Source organism: Silene latifolia, chromosome 1 (genome assembly GCF_048544455.1).
Source record: "Silene latifolia isolate original U9 population chromosome 1, ASM4854445v1, whole genome shotgun sequence".
NCBI classification, from domain to species: Eukaryota; Viridiplantae; Streptophyta; class Magnoliopsida; order Caryophyllales; family Caryophyllaceae; genus Silene; species Silene latifolia.
In genome coordinates this window covers 124,803,978-124,825,778 of record NC_133526.1, presented here as the reverse complement: position 1 = coordinate 124,825,778, position 21,801 = coordinate 124,803,978, and positions in this window count along the sequence as shown.

The window sequence follows — 21,801 nt, the reverse complement described above, 5'->3', positions numbered from 1 at the left end:
GGAAAATGGGTTTATGAACCCGTATAATTTCTGGTACTGTAGCTTACTCGATCGAGTATCTAGGGTACTCGATCGAGTGCCCTCTACTCGATCGAGTAGGCGCTATTTGATCGGGTATTCGTAGGAAATCCCTACATTCCCGACGTCATAGCTTCCTAACTAGATCGAGTGAGGTCTACTCGGTCTAGTAGGCACTCACACTCGGTCAAGTAAGGTTGGGTACATGGTCGAAACATAAAGGTTTAACTGAAGATTCCTGCAAAACAATATCACGTGTCGATTCCAAACCAAGTTCGGAAATCGTCACCGGTTATCATATACATTCACATTATGCCATTACTACTCAATTATATTACAATTCACCAACTAAGATTCATATCATATTACTCTACAATGAACTTCACACGACATTATTTGCCACATTATTGAATCGCTCATGTATACATTTAATGCACTACCTTATAATTAAACCTTTGGCTACCATTCCGTTAATAAACTTATAATCACATTACTCTAATCGCTCCTTTAACATCAAATTTACATGCATCATTCAAGTGTACTAGCAACATGATCATGCTTTAACCTAAGCAACCAATCTACTCAAATTAGTCATATCATATAGCAATTAAATTGGTAAAAACAAGAATCGAAATAACAAGAAATTAAGGAAGAAAGAATTTGCATAAAAACTTACTAATTAAAATGATGAACAAAGTAATCGAATTCGAGGTTTTTCCGTTCCCAAAGCTAGATCTAAAAACTGAGTTCTTCAATAATAAAAAATATAACCTAAAATTGTAGATGCGTTCTACTGATAAGCGATGCCAAAAGTAAATTACAAATTGGGCTTTCAAAAAGTCTAACACGAAGAATTAATTCTCAGCTCGCAGACTGGTCGATCGACCGATCAGCATGGTCGATCGACTGGTGATAGCAGTACAGTAGCGCCTGATAAAACTCCTTGGTCGATCGACTGTATAGCATGGTCGATCGACTGGACTGAGCTGTGTAGTGGCTTCTTCTCTTCAAGAACAGCCTCTTCACCCCAAGCACGCATCCCGAGGTGAGTGAGTACGAACCTCCTTCTTCCAAGCTTCCTTGAAGTTGCCTCTGGAGGACGATTTAGGCTTGATTTAGCTTACTTCCACTCATTCCTACAATAAATCATAGAAAATGCAAAGTAAACCGTTTCGGGAGAAACAGTAGCTTAAAGCTAACAAATACGCCTGGAAATACGTGCCAAAACTGCAAATAAAGTGTATAGAATATGCACGTATCAAATCTCCCCAAACCAAACCTTGCTTGTCCCCAAGCAAGCACTATGACCCATATAAAAACCTAATGGAAAAGAGTATATCTCAGAGCTAGCTACAAGTTAATGCCAAACCGTTTAATGCACATAGTCAACTACCGCAAAGCTCAAATCAAGTGAACAAATTTATGCATATCATGGAATTAAATCGGGCGTTCGACGACCTTGCAAGACTCATAAATTCGGACTCTCCCGGGTCACTCTTCCCTCAACAAAGCAAATGGTAAGAATATATGTAGAAGAGAGGGAAGAAAATTACAGACCCTCACCTAGACTGCGACCGACAAAACATGTATGCTTGACTAGTATGAATAATGATTCTAGCTACCGTACACACGCATAACCACCGTCAAGGACTATTACATGCCGAACTATTGCAAGATTTGGATATGTGAGGCTAAGTGGGAGAGAAAGGGCAAAACAAGTATGGAAATGTGAAGGTAAGAGCCAAGCTAGTACCTAACAAACCATCAAAAACCGTATCCCGTTCCTCCAACTCGAAATATAAACCATGCCTTTAAAAGACTAGGCAACACAATATCCCAAAACAAACACCTCCAATTCATGAAATAAGCACATGAGGCGTGTTCTCATTTCAACCAAATTATTATTTTTTCAAATTTCTTATTATTCTTTTTTCTTTTCTTTTCTTTTTTTCTTTTTTTCTCTTTCTTTTCATTCCCTTTTTTTTTCAACTTCTGAGCTGGTGGTCGATCGACCACCCTGTGCATTCAAGTGCTCTCTGCCCAGGTCAACAACTTCTTTTTTTTTTTTCATTTTTCTGATTTTTTTTCTTCTTTCTTTCCAGCTGACACATTAGCAACTCCTTCACTTCTCATCAATACTCACTCCATCAGTACAAAACGAACCAAAACCGCTTATAATTCGACAAAATCCTCTACTACTTCCTAGCTTGGCACAATAGTAGGCTAAGTATGGGATGTAGTTAAGGGCAACTGGCATATATGGCTTATAGTGGAGTTAATGGGGTGAAATGAGAAAGGGGAAGATACAATAGTTCTCAAAACATGCAATACCGACCACAAACCGATGCGTATAGGCAATAAGCAATCAAAACTCATACACGTGCAAAACATGAAATGAAGGGAGTACTACTCTCAATCCTAAATTAACCGGTCATGAATGTCACCAGTTATAGGCTCTATATCTCAGAAAAAATAAGTAGTTTGCCAAAAGTAATGAGTCAAGTATAATTACCCGAAATGAATTCCATAACAAAATTTGAGAAATCACTTTTAATTCTCGCTAAGCAGCTGTGAAAAGGCAAGGAATGGCATATTTGACTAATAGTGCAAAATCATCATTAATAAACTCCAATCCGACTCAACTATATGCGAAAGTAGACGTGATATTTTTGGTTTTTTGTGAATTTATCAATTTTTTTCTTTGTTTTTTTTTTTTTTTTGAAATAACACAAATGCAAGCTAAAATGCAGTAAACGTGTGACTGAAATGCAATAAAAACAAATGCAGATGCAAAAGACATATGCAAATACCCTCCCCAAACCAAAACGCACAATGTCCTCATTGTGCTCAGCAGCAAATCACCAGCAAAAATAGGGAAGAATAAAAGCAAAACAAAATAAAAAGAAACTAATAAAGAAGGATCGGAAACTCACAAAAGAATACCTCCCCAAACCAGCCAAAAACGGAGAGGTCACCAGCTTCTAATCGCCACCGTCGTACTCCTCACCACTAGACTCTCCGGACCCTGAGTCATCCTCCTCGTCCGCCTCAGCAGCAGCGGCAGTGGCTCTCCTGGAAGTGGAGACAGCAACAGTAGTAGTAGGAGGAGGTCTCCTGGCAGGCGGAGGGTACCCACCCACCGGGGGAACAAAGTAGGAAGGGTGAGTCCAGGCACCCTGTGGGAGCATCCCCGTCCGAGCTAACTCCTCGTAGACTGGGTACAGGGCTAGGGCCGTGTCTAGCCTGTGCTGGTCAAAGCTCCTGCACAAATCACTCAACACACGTGACATCCCTCTTTGGTCCATGACCGGAGGGACAACCAAAGGTGTAGGTGGTTGAAAAGTGGCCGGGTAGCCGGTGGGAGCAGGAGTGGAGGAAGAGGGTGCCTGTGAAGAGGAGGTACGAGCTCTCCTCGAGGTGCTAGCAGTAGTGGTGCCCGCCCTAATGGGGAGCCTGTAGCTAGGAAAAGGCGGGCGAGCTGCCCCCGAAACAGTGGTGAGGGGCAGGACAGGAGGGTAGCCAAGGACAGGGATGGGGTCACAGATGAAAGAATCGATCTTCCACCGCCTCCTACTATCGACCCAATGCACAGCCCTCGCGTATGCAAGGTCCATGAAACGTAGGTCAGGGTCAATAGGGGCCTCCTCTCGAGGGAAAAGTAGAACTAGACGGTTGGCGATACGTGTCACCAATCCGCCACAAGCAATAGTGGTCAAAGTGCCCTCACTAACAGTCTGAAAGTGAGCGGCAGTCAAATAAGTGATGTTATAGATACGGGCTGTCCGACTTTCAATGTTCAGATAGCCCGCCAAGATAGACAGTTCGATGTTATTCACATTATTTGACTCTTTACGGCCGAAAATGGTATTACCCATTAGCCGTAGAAAATAACGAAGAGGGGGCAAGTGGACGGAAGTGCCCGTCCTTTTAGGCCCGTAAAAGTCACTAATACAAGATCACATGACTCGGTGAACATCAGAGGTATCCGAGGTTCTACCCTCGAAATAAAGACCCAAAAATCTAGAAAAATCGGCTAATGTCAAGGAGTAGTTGACGTTGAATAGCCGAAAAGAAATGCAAGCATTATTCTTGTTTTCCTCAAAAGAGGCTGAGTTAAAAGCATAAGACGAAAAGAACTCGAGGGTCAAAATGTAGTATGTGAACTCAGCCATGTCCACAAGACCCGTCATACCTGTCCCGTTTAGCAGGGACACAACCGACTCATAACAGCCTAATTTCTCCAAAGTAGGTTTGTGAAGAAATCGGGTAGCTGTAACTTTCATTCTTGCAGCAAAAAGAGCAAACTTAGCACGCTGAGTAGAATTAGAAAAGATAACCTGCGGATAGTCAGGTAGACTATCCGTGGTGTCCTCAATCATCAGCGGCGGACCCCGAGGCCGCTTGGCAGCGCCCTGGCTAGACTGCCCTTCAAACATGTGCTCCTTGCCGCAAACAATCAAATTAGCAACAAGCATCCCCTAACAGTGACAATTTAAGAAAACCCGAACATAATTAGAACTGAAAATCAAATTAGGGTTTCGAAATTTTGGGGGAAACGGCTTTAAACACCTCCTAGTTGCTAATTAGTTTCGAAAATCAAGGGGGAAAGGGTAGAACAAGCAATTAAAGCACAAAAATGACAAGAAATCAATCCCCAAAATCGATTATCCCAAATCGATTTTTCCGTCTCAAAGGCACAATGCTCAAAAATTTGGCATGAAACTTCAATACAAATCGAAAATAAAGGATGGAAATGAGATTAGAGCATACCTTTGACGATTAAAGCATGAAAAATCGGGATGAAGGGATGGATTAGCAAGAAAATCGCGAGAAAAGGAGAAGACAAGGGTTTGTTATTGCGTTTTTTGATTTTGTGAAAGTGTAAGGGTGAATGAATGAGAAAGGAAAGAAGACTCCCTTATTAAAATGCTTTCTGAACCCGCGCTGTGGTCGATCGACCACCTTACCCGGTAGATCGACCAGTCTTCACTTGCAGCAGCTTCTGGAGTCTCGTGTATTGGTCGATCGACTATATGACCCAGTCGATCGACCAATATCCCTGCACAGTACCCTCTGTTCTGTTTCTCCTCAGTCGATCGACTGAGTAACTTAGTCGATCGACTACAAACGCTGGGAATTAAACCCAAAATCGTCAAAAATTCATTTTTGCCACTTCAATTTCACGTTCTTCTCGCATGAATATTCAGTAAACCACTTGACGCACTTTGCATAAAATAAATTCCTGGGCAAATTCTCAAAGGCGCACATTTTTCAAACCATGAAATGCTAATTAAAAAGAAATAAATAAAGCTCAAAATGCAAATTAAATGAAATAACAAAATAAACTTCCGAATTACAAAAAGTTACAACCCGGGTTGCCTCCCGGTTAGCGCTGGTTTAAGAGGTCCCGCACGACCCTTTTACCTCACTTTGCATCATCCGATTGAAGGAAAAGTAGATCTATATACTTAACATATTCATATATGTTTTATTTTAATTTGTCATAAAATTAATAAATGATCTTATGCATGCAAACTAATGAACAATATAAAGAAAGAATCTTCATCTTACATTGGAATATTGGTTATATGAGCACAAGAGAGATCTCCTTTCTCTCTTGTTCTTGTGCTTTCCTTAGTGGAAGAACTAAGATCCAAGTATAGGATCTCTCCCAAGGATTTATACCCAAAGCACACTCTTAATTAAAATTAATATTATAAATACTAGTACAATATTAATCTTGTAAGAAAAATTGACCCAAAAATATTATAGAACACTTAATATTTTCGGTTTATGGGAGGAGGAAGAAGGAAGCTTTTTATCTCTCTAAAACTCAAATTTTAGATGAATGAAAAATGAATAATACAACAACAATGTTATGTATTGTTTATCAAAAATATAAGGCAAAAAACCCCTTTGATTTTCCTATGGAAAACCGGGTAAGGGAAGAGGAGGGAAGAAAAGAGTGAGCCAATGCATGCAAGCGTTTATCTTCACAATGTAAACTAGGTTGCAAGGCTAGTCTATTAGGGAAATAATTGTGTTTTCCATTAGCATAATCAAACACAATATTAGCCCAATCCTCCTCTTTATTTTCGGCACATTCATAAAATGGAATCCATTTTATTTTTGTCAATTGTCAATATGTCTACATAACATATTAAAAATCAACGTATTAATAAAAATACGTCATATACAAAAATCGACTTAGTAATTCATAATTACTTGTACCAAAATATTTTACCAATTATAAATCACAACAAATTGTATTTATAATAATTCATTCAAATTCAATTGTTTCCTTAAACAATAATTTCATCTGAGTAATGATACAATTCGATTACTCAGACCGTATCTCATTTTAATCAATTTCAATGAGATACGTAAATAATACTTCCAAAATCGTCCGTCAATTTTCAAGTAATTTAATTAACTCGTAACGTTATACGATCAATTAAATGATCAATTAAGAGTGTTGCCCTATAGGTATGACCTAGGGGATCAACTGATCACCACCGTCGCACGACAGTAATGTCAAACTCTAGTCAGCCAATCATTACCGATATGTGTGGACCAGTTGACGGTAAAAATATTACTTCCCAATTGTATTCTTTATGATGAGACTTAAACATTTGATCATCATGATCAACAGTCGTGATCGCATTATTGTCGGAGGACACATATTCCAACAATCTCCCACTTGTCCTCGACAAGTGTGCGTCACCAATTCTCTTGTCCTATTACTATCTCCCACTCAATGCAAGGTGTCTTTCAGGTCGTACTTGCAAGTGATCATATCGAGAGTGGTTTCCTCGATCTGGAGAATAACTGATTGACCGGATTTATCCACCATGGATACATTCCGAGCGTGGCCACGCATTTCCAGTTCATTACTCCTCGAGTGGCCCTGAAATATTTTTATAACCCTGACTAGAGGTGGACAATTCCTATCGCACTCATTCCCTTCAACTAGCCACAGCCATCATAACCCAAAATATGCCCATTTGACCCCATTTACGAAGGTCGTAGTAACACAAATCAAAGTTAATCTGAAACTGTGCCATCTTAGGCGAATAGTCTTTAGTCAAAAGAATCGACTCATTTGAATACTATAGTAGCTCTCGCCACGACCAGATTATATAAATTTGCCAGAACTCTATAAGCGGTCATTAGGCCCGACAAAATGTTCCTAACAGTCTGCCTATGTGATCGACTAGTCATCTCACATGACTCTATGGCACTTGAACTTGCCATCAATCGCATCACACTCTAGTCACTTCGAGACGTCACCTCATGTAAGTAACTATGGGCAAATACAATGTTAATCCACGTTCACTTTAACGGGGTTCAATTGTCTCCACAACCCGTTTGGATATAACAATGTAAAAGGTGAGTTAATAATAACTCAAACGACAAATGTCGACATCACACTCGGGTAGTCAATACCATATTACAACCTTGTGATGCATATCGGAAGTGTAAACACTTATTGATTGCAATAGAAGTTTAACATGCAATGTGTCCATGTGTTCAAACTTCTTAATCGTATTATCCTTTATATTCATGTTATCACTCATATCATGAACCTTACCAAGTACACATCAAGGTTCCCGACCTTGGTTTCGGTTCTTTATCTTGAAAGAACTTCCTTATCGATTATCACATAACGAACGAATTTGTGGTGAATGATATAACTTGTACTGATCAAGTACTCCATCCACACACAATGCACTAGGTATATGTTTTGTAGAGTCTTGCAACAATTTGTCAAGATGATCAGCCTAGCACTTCTTACAAGTCCTAGCATAGTTAGGAAAGATTAGTTTTTGAGTAACTTCTTATTCAACTAAGTATCTTTCCAAACTTCTTATTTCTCCTTTTGACTTGAAAAGTTTAGGATTTTCATAAATCTTTACGTGTGTTCGGATTTTCTATAATATGTGCAACCTCTTAACACATAATATAGTATTCTGTCAAACACTGAAATCGTTCATCGGATTCTCCTCGAGAATTCATGACGTTTCTTGTATGGCTTGCCAATGAATCATCATGCTCTCATGCAAATGATTCACTTTTGGACATGTGCATGATTATTCTAATGGCGGAAACATTAGTTACTAATAATCATGAGATCAACCGTTCATATGTTCAATGAACGACCATGACTGCTAATGGCAATTCCATTTTCATCTACATGAATAACCTATGTGTATGTTGATGCGATGTGTATCTCTTAATACTAATCCAATATTTCTTGACGTAATTGGATTCATCATAATCCAAATTCATCCAGAATTGAAAACTCAAATACTTCTTTGTGAAAGAAGATATTAGCTCGTCATTCCTAATGAGTAATGAGTTGTAAACATTCAAAGGATGATAGCTTCCACTAAATTCCATGTCTTCACATGATAATTTCTAAAGCTCCCACTTAATTCCACATGTTTCGAAATTGATTACTCAATTGAAAACATTTCAAAATTTGGAATGTATGTCACTTTGCAAAGTTATTAAGATGACACCATATATGTTCTCATCATATCCTTTCAAAATTCCTATTTCGAAGAGGTCTCATCTTAACCTTATGGAAAGAGATTTTAAATCTCTCACACATTCATGTCATAATGATGTGTGGCAATGTCATTTATTAAATATAAGTAATATCTAATACACATCCTTCAAAATATCCCTTTTAGAAGGACGTTTAACCAATTCATTTTCATAATGAGGTTAAGTAATCACATCTGCGTGGTTTAAAACTTTGGCTATTGAAGATATCGGTATATCAATCCTTGCAACCTCTAGTCATAAATATCGCTTATTACTAGGATGTTACATTGATTCATTTAGGCTCTTAAGTAAATCTCAAGGTTGAAACTAATAGTCAAAATTTTTCATAAACTAGTCAAAACTTTTGTTAAGACTTTACATTAGTCATTTTGTTCCAAAACTTTCTTTTGGTCTCCTCGTGTAGTTATCTTGAGAACACAAAACTTTCTTTTGGTCTCCTCGTGTAGTTATCTTGAGAGCATACTCTTATGATTACTTCACTTGGTCTCTTTAGTCATATAGAACTTACTTGAGACCATAGATCTCATCTATTAGGTATACTATATAAATAGATATGCCTTCATTCAAATCATTCTCTCTTGCGTAGATCTTATTTACACAATCTTATCTTGGTGTGAGTTGTGTCCTCATTTTTCTCCCACTCTATCTTTAGAATAAATACACTAGAGATTCAAAGATAGCATATGAGACACAAATAATGATGTTGAAGTTATAAGGAGAACTATCTCATAGATTGACTAATAGTTTTAGATTTCGTATGTGTACTTGGTGATTGACATACCTTTAAGAGAGTTCGTAGACTCAAGGTCACTTTTATGAATGATCATACACAAGCTTTAAGCATGTGGACATATAATGAATCCCGTCATTATATTTGTCTATTAGATCACTTTAAGTTATATGTTTCTAAGAACAAGCATTTAAACATGAATTTTAGAACAAAAGGATAAAATGATAAAACGGGTGACTTGGGTTGCAAACCAAGTCACCATTATCCAAAATACAACCAATTATCCAAAATACCTTTCCATGTCGAACACGGAAACTTAAGGTTCTAAAATCCAAAACATAATTTAAAATAAGACAATAAAAAAGCGAAGCTCCATGAAAGCTATTCCTAGCTCCTTGATGGTTTCTTAAGCTTGCTTTTCTTTTCCTTTGTCTTTGCTTGGTGGAGGCCCTATTTACAATAAAAAGGGAGATATATTATCACAACTTTGTATCACAATACCATAGTTGAATTAGAAACATGAAAGAAAGGATAGTCATTTACCTACTGGAGTAATCTTTCCAGCCTTAATATCACCAAGGTATTTGGAACAATTTCTTTTCCAATGTCCCATACCATTACAATAATGTCATTTATCAAGAGGACCCTTCTTGATTTTCGAAGTGCTAGCATCATTAGCTTTTACTTTGGTGAAAGTGGGAACTTGCTTCTTACCCTTCCTCCCATTCCTTTTGAACTTCCCCTTACTCTTAGTGCTTATGTTAAGCACATCCTTTGGAGGGTTCACATTTAACCCCATGTCCCTCTCGGCTTGCACAAGTAACTTGTGCAATTCTTCAAGAGACACATCCTTGTCTTGCATGTTAAAATTCACCCGGAATTGAACATACGCTTTGACTTTGGACAAGGAGTGTAGAATCCTATCTACAATGAGTTCTTTGGGGATTTCAACCTTTTGAATTTTCAAGGTCTCGACAAGCTCCATAAGTTTGAGCACATGAGGGCTAACCTTTTGGCCCTCTTTGAAGTCGAGATCAAAGAATGCCGCGGCCGCCTCATATTGGACGATCCGCGGAGTTTGTGAAAACATTGTCACAAGCTTGGAGTAAATCTCATTAGCGTTGCCCATTTTAAAGGCTCTCCTTTGGAGATCCGCCTCCATCGCAAATATCAAGACATTTTTCATTGCGGCGGACTCCTTTTGGTAAGCCTCATATGCTTCCCTAGTGGCGGCGGTCGACCTAGTAGTAGGTTCGGGTGGAGAGGCCTCGGTAAGGTAACGAAGCTTGTCGTCACCTTGGGCGGCTAATTTGAGTTGGGCATCCCAATCGGAGAAATTTGACCCATTCTTTTCAAGTTTACATCGATCCATGAAGGATCGGAGCCATGATGAATTAGCGAGAGGCGTGGCATTAGGGGTTGGTGTTGCCATTTGTTATGAGAAAAAAAAGTGGTCTACAAAACAAAATAGAAGGAGTAAAACAAATGTCGTTTTAATAATAATACTCGTAAAAATTTATAATTTAAACAAGTTTTATGCATTTTTCTAGTGACCTCTACCCAACTAGATAAATGATTCCAAGACCCAAATTCATATCAATTTAGGCACGGGATAGCCGATGGAACCCTTATTAATATAACTCGGTGGATTAACGTTTAATCGATTCTACTTTTAGAACTCTTGGTCGATAAAATTACTCTAATGTTTATCTATAGCCCGGAACACATGCGACTACGGTCACGAATACTTCCGTTGAGGTCAATCCAAATTTCGAATAAATGTGTCCATGATCCAGATTCACATTAATTTGGGCACGGGATGGCCGATGAAACCCTCATCAACACGAATTCGGTGGATAGACATTCATCACCCACTTCCCCTACGTAACAAGGTTTGTACCCCGGGACGGCCGAGTGCACTCCCTCGCGAAATAGGTTTTCATGGTTTCTACTATTTGGTAAGGCAATGTCTCAATTAATTGTTTTAGCGAGAGGTCATGTCAATTTATTATCTATCACGTTTTAAGTGAACTAAAGCGGTGAACTACGATAATTGTAATTGACACGGTCGATGAACTCGATAAGATGATGATGCATGTTTAAGTTATGGCGATTTAGCGATGCATGTGACATATAAATAAAATGCAAAACATAAAAAAAATCCTAGTATGGCCTTCCTAAAATAGAAAAACTATTTAACTATTACATATTCGGAAACCAACTCCATTGGTCCCTTGAACTTCGGTTGTGGCACGCATCTCGAGGTAACACCGTCTTTATGTATCGCCATCTTGAAGAAATCCGTCTTTGGGAACTCCGAAAAGAATAAAATTACATAATAAATTACATAATTTCCTATTATACATTTGTAACTAAAATAAAATAAATCTATTAAATTACAAAACGGTGATACGAGATCAGAATAAAATTACAACCGAATCGATATTCCCATACATTTCGGGAAATACCAATTAAAAACTAAGGCCATACTAAGTAAAAATTACATAATTCAAAAATTACATAAATTAAAATTATGACAATCATAAAGAAAATGCAGCATTATAATATGTATGAACATGCCCAATTTTATGCTAAATCGCCTTTAATTAGCCAATATCGTATATTACTCGGTTTTTACGGATTTGCGTGATTTTAACATTTTATAATCACAAAAAATACATAAATTCGTATTTATGCATAAGTTAATTACCCTAACCTCTTAGGACTCAAAATTTAGTCTTCACTAATTATTTGACCATAATTAACTCATATTTCTAGAATTTGTTCATTAATGGACTTAAAAAAATAAAAATAAGCTATAAACTTCCAATAAATCACAAAATTTCAAATAAATTTGAAATTTGAAATTTAAACTCATGAACATTCTGGAAAAAATACCATGACACTCATAATGTTCAAAAACTTAGGTTAAAAATTTCGAAATTTATCCGGAAAAACAATGTTGCGGTTTATCGGTTTTAACTAAAATAATCATAAAAACATGTGAAAAATTATATACATCAACTTTTCAATTTTAGATCTGAAAAAGATATTAAAATGCAACATATAATATTTTTCCTTAGTCATAGAGTATGTTTTATTAATATTTCACTAATAAAGTCACTATTCATGCTATTTTTCTTCAAAAATCCATAAATCATGCAAAAAGACTTCAATATAGCCTATTATTTTACACACATCTTGTAAAATTGCATGTGACAACATACTAAATTTCTATGACCAGATTCGAAATTTATCTCATATTAACCTATTTTTCACTTAAATCCGATTTTAACAATGAAAAATCCATTTTTCGAGCATAAGAAGTCCAAAAATTATGAAAATTTACAGGTCATCTCAAAATAATATATTTTACAACATATCAAAAAATCACTGAAAAATTCGAAGTTTAGCTAATTTTGGTCCGAAAATGACATTTTTACTCATAAAATCATATTTTAATGCCATTATTGTATAATATGAACAATAAAAATCCGTAAATTAACCAAAATATCCTAAAAGACATTTTAGGACAATAAATTTTAACATGCATGATGATTTTCGTGATATATCATAATAACACAAATTTTACAAGTTTTATATGTTATTCTTATAACTCGGAAAAACTTTTAACCGATTTGCATGCAAACAACCATGGCTCTTGATACCAATTGAAGGAAAAGTAGATCTATATACTTAATATATTCATATATGTTTTATTTTAATTTGTCATAAAATTAATAAATGATCTTATGCATGCAAACTAATGAACTATATAAAGAAAGAATCTTCATCTTACATTGGAATATTGGTTATATGGGCACAAGAGAGATCTCCTTTCTCTCTTGTTCTTGTGCTTTCCTTAGTGGAAGAACTAAGATCCAAGTATAGGATCTGTCCCAAGGATTTATACCCAAAGCACACTCTTAATTAACATTAATATTATAAATACTAGTACAATATTAATCTTGTAAGAAAAATTGACCCAAAAATATTATAGAACACTTAATATTTTCGGTTTATGGGAGGAGGAAGAAGGAAGCTTTTTATCTCTCTAAAACTCAAATTTTAGATGAATGAAAAATGAATAATACAACAACAATGTTATGTATTGTTTATCAAAAATATAAGGCAAAAAACCCCTTTGATTTTCCTATGGAAAACCGGGTAAGGGAAGAGGAGGGAAGAAAAGAGTGAGCCAATGCATGCAAGAGTTTATCTTCACAATGTAAACTAGGTTGCAAGGCTAGTCTATTAGGGAAATGATTGTGTTTTCCATTAGCATAATCAAACACAATATTAGCCCAATCCTCCTCTTTATTTTCGGCACATTCATAAAATGGAATCCATTTTATTTTTGTCAATTGTCAATATGTCACATGTCATATGTTACATAAATTTGTTATGTATTTTTAACATATTAAAAATCAACGTATTAATAAAAATACGTCATATACAAAAATCGACTTAGTAATTCATAATTACTTGTATCAAAATATTTTACCAATTATAAATCACAACAAATTGTATTTATAATAATTCATTCAAATTCAATTGTTTCCTTAAACAATAATTTCATCTGAGTAATGATACAATTCGATTACTCAGACCGTATCTCATTTTAATCAATTTCAATGAGATACGTAAATAATACTTCCAAAATCGTCCGTCAATTTTCAAGTAATTTAATTAACTCGTAACGTTATACGATCAATTAAATGATCAATTAAGAGTGTTGCCCTATAGGTATGACCTAGGGGATCAACTGATCACCACCGTCGCACGACAGTAATGTCAAACTCTAGTCAGCCAATCATTACCGATATGTGTGGACCAGTTGACGGTAAAAATATTACTTCCCAATTGTATTCTTTATAATGAGACTTAAACATGTGATCATCATGATCAACAGTCGTGATCGCATTATTGTCGGAGGACACATATTCCAACACCGATAACGGGTAGAAGTACAATACCTCGACTTTTCCAACAAATTCATCTGTTCCGTGATAATGCTTCACATATTGGCCATTAACTTTGAACCTTTCTCCAACAGAGGTCTCCAATTCAACTGATCCGAACTTTGTAATCTTTGTGACCGTATAGGGGCAGTCCACCTGGATTTCACTTACCAGAAATAAACGGATACGAGCGTTAAAAAGAAGTACCTTATCGCCAATATGGAACTCGCGCTTGATGATTCTTTGTCGTGCCGCTTTGTTTTCTCCTTGTAGATCCTAGCATTGTCATAGGCCGCGACCTAAATTCCTCCATCTCATTCAAATTTGTGTCATGCGTTTCTCACGAGAGAGGTTAGGATCCAAATTCAAATCACATATAGCCCACCAAGACTTACGCTCTAACTCAACAGGCAAATGACATGTCTTACCATAAATCAATCGGTATGGTGACATCCCGATTGGCGTTTTAAACGCGGTCCTATAAGCCTATAAGACATCATCTAACTTAAGACTCTAATCTTTCCGTGATTTAGAAACAACTTTAGCTAAGACTTCTTTCAATTCTCTGTTAGAAACCTCAACCTGACCACTAGTTTGGGGATGATACCCCAAACCTCTACGATGTTGGACACCGAATTTAGTCAATAAAGCACTAAGTTGTTTCTCTTTAAAATGCATTCCACCATCGCTAATGACAACCCGAGGGACACCAAAACGAGGGAAAATAATCTTTTTAAACAGTTTAATCACGGCTTTTGCATCGCAATGGGGAGTAGCAATAGCTTCCACCCATTTGGACACATAATCTCTGACTACGAGGATATATTTATTACCTTGATCGCTCGGAAAGGGTCCTTGATAATCAATGCCCCGGACATCAAAAATCTCAACCTCAAGAATGCCTACCGTGGCATCTCATGTCTCTTGAAATATTCCCGATCTTTGACAAGCATCGCACTCAAAGAACAAAATTGCGACTATCGCATGCAAAGTTGACCAATAGAAACCAGATTGGAGTACCTTAGCCACAGTCCGGGACGGACCATGGTGACCACCATAGGCAGAAGAGTGGCAAGCTTCTAGGATATCCTTCACCTCCCATTGAGGCACTCATCTCCGGATGGGACCGTCTGCGCATTCCTTGAAAACATAAGGATCATCCCAAAAGTATTGTCTAGCATCATAAGCGAACCGCTTCTTCTGCTGCCATGAAAGCTCGGGTGGTATCCTACCTGTCACCGCAAAGTTAGCAAAATCAGCAAACCACGGAGGTGGATAAGACCCTGAAGTAGTAATAGCTAACAGACTCTCATCAGGAAAAGAATCATTAATAGGTAACGAATCCTCCCTTTTCGTCACCGCAGACGAGATAAGTGGTCACCACCACATTCTCGGCTCCTTTCTTATCTTTGATCTCCAAATCAAACTCCTGCAAAAGGAGTATCCACCTCAAAAGCCTCGGCGCATCTTTCTTAAGAAAGAGAGTCTTCAATCTTTGCATGGTCGGTATAAACAAGTAACCTTAGAACCTAACAAATAAGACCGAAATTTGTCTAAGGCAAAAACTACTGCTAGAAACTCTTTCTCAGTGGTAAAATAGTTGACTTGAGCCTCATCCAGAGTTCGGCTCGCATAGTATATGGCATTCAAAGCTTTATTCTTTTCTTGTCCCAAAATCGCACCAATTACATAATCGCGGCATCACACATGATCTCAAATGGGAGATCCCAATCGGTAATTTGAATGATTGGTGCGAAACTAGAGCCTCCTTCAACCTCGTTAAAAGCTAAAAGGCACTCATCAAGAAACTCAAAGACAAAGATCCTTAAGGAGCAATTGTGTAAGTGGTTTAGCAATTTTTGAAAAATCCTTAATGAAACGCCGATAGAAACCGGCGTGACCAAGGAAACTCCTCACTCCTTTAACATTCACGGGAGGAGGCAATTGCTCAATCACCTGCACTTTTGCTTTGTCAACATGTATACCTTTATCGAAATCGATGCCCTAACACAACTCCCTCATTGACCATAAACCGACACTTTTCCCGATTTAAAACAAGATTAACATCAATACAACTATTTGCATGACTTTATCAAGGTTAGCTAAACAACGATCAAAGTCACTACCATAAACCGAGAAATCATCCATGAATACCTCCATAATGTTTTCTATGTAATCGAAAAAATCCCTATCATGCACCTCTAAAAGGTAGCAGGGGGCGTTACATAATCCGAAAGGCATCCTACGGTATGCAAAAACACCCCGTGGACGGGTAAAAGTGGTCTTACTCGATCATCTCGGATGAATAGGGATCCGAAAGAACCCGAATATCCGTCAAAAAACGAGAAAAATTTGTTAGAAGCAAGTCTTTCGGTCATTTGGTCAACAAAAGGGAGGGGGAAGTGGTCTTTCTTTGTGGCGGCATTTAACTGTCTATAATCAATGCACATCCGCCACCCCCGTCACTACTCGTGTTGGTATTAATTCATTTTTCTCATTTTTAACCACGGTAGTCCCTCCTTTCTTCGGGACTACGAATCGGGCTAACCCACTTGGAGTTGCCAATCGTATAAATAATACCGCATCGAGTAGTTTCATCACCTCGGCCCATAATAACTTCCTGCATCTTCGGGTTCAACTTGCGTTGACCTTGTCTGTAAGGCTTGTGGCCTTCCTCCAACTCTATCCTGTGCATGCAAATATCAGGGCTGATGCCCTTAATATCATCCAAAGAGTAACCTAGGGCTTTCCTATTTTTCTTAAGCACACACATCAAAGCAGACAACTGGTCATCATTAAGCTTAGCGCTAACAATAGTTGGGTACTGCTCCGTATCATCTAGAAAAACATACTTAAGATTAGGAGGAAGTGGCTTACGCCGGCACTTTTACCTCTACAAAGATAGACAGAATCAGCTTCAATGGTATAGCAAGTGTTCACCAAATTCTCGTTGGCCAGGCTCAAGAGCATCTCATCTTCTTCCTTTGTGAGCTCGTAGCTTTCCATTGAGGCTACCAATACACCTGGCTCCTCAGCATTCTCCGTTGTATTTCCTGCACACTCATCTGAACCAGTTAGATCAGCTAAGGGATCCTTGGCTAAGGATTCTCTCCAATTATAACTAACAGCCCTGTCAACAATATCAATGGAATAACACGTATCATCGTCAGCAGTCGCCTTGTGAGCAAGACTGAACTCAATGGTGTCATCCCCTACCTCTAAGGTGATGGTTCCGCGTTTGACATCTATTACAGCCCCAGCTCACTAGTGGAATTATACCCTACAATGGCTGTTCTAATAGGGTATTAGTGGCGGTTTCCTAGCGACGTGATTGCTGGGGTCATATATTTTTTGTGTCGGTTGCAAAACCGCCACCATAGGGTAAGCTATGACGTCGCTTGTAAGTCCAAAACCGCCATTATAGGGTAACCTATGGTGTCGGTTGTATGTCTGAAACCGCCACCATAGGGTAAGTTATGGTGTCAGTTGTGAGTCTACAACTGCCACTATAGGGTTACCTATAATGTCGGTTGTAGGTAAACAACCGTCACTAAAGGCGAACTTATAATGGCGTTTCTAGCATAAGAACCGCCACAATAGGTAAATCAATTGTGGCGTTCGTAACTTAAGAACCGCCACCATAGATAAAAAAATATTTTAAAAAAAAAATATTTGCTACCTAAATTTTGACAGCAATGTCCTATAGACAATCCATATATCTAATGAACAAATAATAAATACAAAAGAATGCCAACCAGCAAGCTTGCGTATCATCAGACAAAACAATAATGTCGATGTTAAAAAATTATACATCCAAGTGTATAAATATTTACATACACGTCTTAGTTAATTAACTAATAAACATTACGTATTCTCTAAACCCTTGGTAGCTCAAACGTCTTTAACATTCTTCATCTCATGAATGTTTTGTCTGCGATAATACATTTAACAAACCAATAGTAAGAAAAACAAACCTAAACGTTATTAAATCAACAGTATAATTTTACATAAAATCAACCTAAAACACTATAAATAATGAACTATCAATCCGTTTAGTTTGCTGAAAAAGTTTTGGTTTGTTTATGACCGAAGTTTTTAGGTCCGATCTTCGGTCTACCTAAATATTTTTATTCACTTTTTGGTCCGCTAAGGTTACTCAGGTTGTAACAAACAAATGTGTATTTCATTTCCAAAACAAGAGAACTTACTTTCGCATCCACATCAGTTAATGATCTTGCAATCACCCCTTGCGTATCACTGACTACGGAGTTAGTCTTTCCCCTTGCCTGATACATGATAGAAAACACATTAAAAACAACCGATTCAAGCAAATCTCGCTCATAAGGGAATAATAGTATAATACACATAGAATGATTACCAAAGAGATAAGATGGTCACACTCCTCGTCAGATACAAAAGCTCTGTAAACAAATATACCATGTCACTGCTGTCACAATGAATAAATGTCAGACATTGGCTAGCATATGTAGGCATGTAAAACAGCATTAGTTCACAACAGATTAAAAGGATCATGTAAAGAGTTATTAAAAAAGATTTCGTTTAAATACCTGACCTTGGCTACCATGATAGTTGGACTACCCTCGATTGGTCTGTTCTGTTCTGCAGGACTTAATCGAGTTGTCTGAGTGTACAAGAACTTCCTGGTTTCCATATGTATTCCTCAGTTCCTTTCACAAAAATAGAAAATAACTGTAATGATCATTCTTAGTGTGATACATTTACAATGTCAACCCGTTGAGTTTTGATTACCTTTACTTTTGACACAAAGATCAAGGAAAGAGGAGGTGACCATTTCTGAGTGTAGTTGATGGATGTCAAGTGGACGATCAAAAACTGACAATGCATAGAATTATTTAGCAAATTGAACTTATAAATGGAATACGCTTTCTTGAATTACCAAGGGATTAAAATCAATAAAAGAAACTAGCAAATCCATGAAATTATTATATACCTTCAACCCAGGAACGTAATATCCACGTTTATAGTAAGCTGGGCTCTATACTCGGATGCATTAAAAGATTTTCTCCATGATCCAGGCAGCATCATTAAAAGGCAGCATCATTAGAATTGATTTTACAGACCAACAATTTCTTAGGCACGGCTCCTAATAGTGAGCTTAATGATCTACAACACTCGTTTCTCGATCTCCCAATCTGCCAAATTAAAAGAATTAGAAGAATTCATCAGGCAAAACCATATAAATGGCCGAGGAAGATTAAGAACTACTCTTACAAGACAGTAGACACGACAAAGCATCTAAAACTATGACTTAAAACTGATAAGAGTATTTGTTCGAGTACTTGTCACCCCATTTAGAACTCAAAAGCTAGAAGAAGGGAAGACAGTAATAAAAAGCCATTATGTTCATATAAAATTAAAGCTCAGGCTCATTGGTCCTAGTACTCCACAAAAAGCTCCAAGAAGAAATCGCTTAGTAATTGCCATTCAGAAGCTTGTGCTCATGCCAAATAGCATATTGAATACAATTCTACAGTGCACGAAAATGTAAACTCAGAGATGAAACCTAACAATAATGACGCGAAGATGCCCAATCTAACGTGCACAGAGAAGAATAAATCTGAGTACTGACACTACCATCGTGCTTTATATCATGACAGTCTTTCAACCATGGCGATCAGCCACTACGCCCCCACAAAAGAGCAACCATAAATATTCCATGTTATTGTGCTCAAATGCCTGATCCATTATCTACCAAAAGCAAACTCATAATAAGAAAGCACAAAGCATGACGAAACAAGATGGGAGTAATAAACAGGGTAGATATAATATTCATGATAAGAAAGCACAGCTTCTCTAAAACTTTATTTAAAGTTGACAGACATGAGTGGAAGCAAGTTCAGCATTTATTTGTACTTCATAGATAGTGTTCAAAAATTGATGAGGGTAAGGATGAAAACAAGATTGATGGAAGGATTGAACTCACTGGAGCGGTGAGGTAAAATAAGATCTCCAGCTTCATCAAAATCAACGTGTTGAGGAGAAGTTGGTCTGTTTCTCATCAACTCATTATCTGACCCATCAACAAACACTCAATTACTACAAAAAAAAATAGAGAAAAAGAAGACAGTAGAGAGTAATTTGTACTACTATGTACCAAGAGGAAACAATGTGAAAATCGAAAAGATAATCTCATGATAACAAATATGGAGTCAATAAATCTCATGGTAATGCGATCAAAGCAAAAGTGAAAATCTAAACGTTTTCCCTATACATTAAGAGTAATATCAATGTCAGTGAACCAAGCATGACGGAGAGAACGATTCCAGCAAAAGCCTGGGACGAAAAAACTGTTATTTAACACTGTATCAACTTCTAAATTACTCCATCCATCTCATTAACATTGTCCACTTTTGACTTATCATCCATTACCTTCAATGAGCACACAAAGATTGGACTTACCTAGCAAATTTCCAAGAAATGATGCCTCCCGACTGCAATCTGTCCGACCAGTGGGTCTGCAAGTTTAAGAAGGCGTGTTAAGATTATAGAGTCTTTTATACTAATTGTAGTGTCTAGATCTCCTTGGGAGAGTCTCCTGAATGCCATGGTAAAATCAATTTTAGGGGTAGCTTTCTCTTACACTGGCTAATATTATCCTATTTATCTCGTACTATATCTTATACTGCGTGAAGTCTTATCTTTTAAGCATAGAACACAGTACAAATAAAAACGGTCTGACTTGCAACTTCCACACTAAATACAGCTAGCTGGATTGATTACAAGCATTCTGAATCGACATCACTTTGATATTCGGCAAACTGAGCAAGAATGAATTTAATATTAACAGGAAAATATTCCATGACTAGAGCAATGTTGATTCCACGAAGCTATGTCCAACAACAATGATTTCTTTCAAAATTAGGCAGAGATAACGTGAAATCAAACAAAAGCTTGCAATATTCTTCAAATGTGTTAATTTCTTCTATTTTCATTAAGGTTAACACCTGAAGCCCTAACCATAAAAATTAATAATTGTATCCTAACAGGATAAAAATAATTGAATCCCTAAACCCAAACTAAAAGAAAATTGAAATTCAGTGACAAAATCTTCGAAAACAGATGCATGTTGATGAATTATTTAAAAAAAAATCAAAAAAAAAATCATACCTGAATCCGAACTGGAATTTGACGAACTCCGACGAAGTGGTTGTGGGTGACAAGCTGGCTGTCGGTGATAACAAGGTAGTAGGGTCGGTGACGATATCGGGCGACGTGGATTTGAGGCGGCCGACGGTTTTCAGCGTTGTTGAACATAAGGTTTTGCCAAAGATGAGGTTTTGTGTTTTCTTTTACAATAAAGAGGTGATATGGTATAAAAGAAAGTCTTCATATAAACAAAATAGATATTGGAATTTATGTTAGTATAAATGGCTACGGTTGCTACAGAACCGTTGCCTTTACTGTTTATAAAATACACTAAAACTTGGGAGAGGCGCCTCTCACCATTTAAGTTGTGAAGGCAAATATTTAAATCACTTT